This window comes from Micrasema longulum, unplaced genomic scaffold (genome assembly GCF_059751315.1).
Source record: "Micrasema longulum isolate JH-2025_06_02 unplaced genomic scaffold, ASM5975131v1 h1tg000217l, whole genome shotgun sequence".
Lineage (NCBI taxonomy): Eukaryota > Metazoa > Arthropoda > Insecta > Trichoptera > Brachycentridae > Micrasema > Micrasema longulum.
The window spans coordinates 431,440-432,442 of NW_028277422.1; positions in this window are offsets into that span (position 1 = coordinate 431,440).

Below are 1,003 nucleotides of genomic sequence, written 5' to 3' on the forward strand. Positions count from 1 at the left end.
ATGCCTGTAGAGTTTTATTTGATTCGTTTAGTCGGCAACAGCGGAAATGAATTTATTATATTTTCAATTCATTTATGTCAAAAACAATTAAGATTCTAAGTGAAAATACTTGAAATATTAATTTATTATATAAATAAAAGACGAGTGAGACTTTAGTTATATCAGATTCTGTTCTTATGATTATTGAACGCGTTACAGGGGTGTTTTTTTTACGAGAATTTTACTGTTCTTGATTCAAACAAAATCGTATTTTCTCTGCATATTTTTTCGAATTTTTTTTCTACTACTTCCTTATGATCTGGAGAATGTTCGTCAAAAATTACTTCCGCATTTTCACTGATAATTTCGTATGAGGATTTTGTATTTCCTCCATTGATTCCTGAAGTTTGTATATTACTTGATTATTTTTTATTTTCTATCTTTAAAAAATCCACCTCCTTTTTCGCTTCGGTAATAATCTTTTTATTTTCGTGTGATATTTTAACAAGATCATCATATTGTTGACTGACAATTTCCCTGGTGTTTTTGGGTTCTAATATTTCCGCCTCAAGATCAACTAATATTATCTCAGCTCAGCTCTCAGGAGGCATTCGTTGAATACAGCCCAGCCAAACGAATCGCCTCCGCTTGATGACAGTTGTTACAGGCGTTTGCTGCGTCCGTTCTCTTATTACTTCATTCCTCACAAAATCAAATAACCGCGCACCTAAGATTCTTCTGAGACTCCTATTCTCAAAACTCAGTATTTTGCTGTTTTGGGCCCCAACGAGGTACTACAATTCGCATCCGTAAAAAATAGACGTTATATAGGCGGCCTTTGGTTTTCACTGAGTTAATATCCAATCTCTAGACATTCTTCATACTGTTGAATGTGACGCTTGCTACTCCTAGCCGCACTCCCAATAATTTCTAAAAGCTGCTATTTTCTGTGACATCCCAGGTATTTTTAGTGAATATTGCACAATCTAGCTCAAGTACCCAGGTATAAAAAAATACATTATTT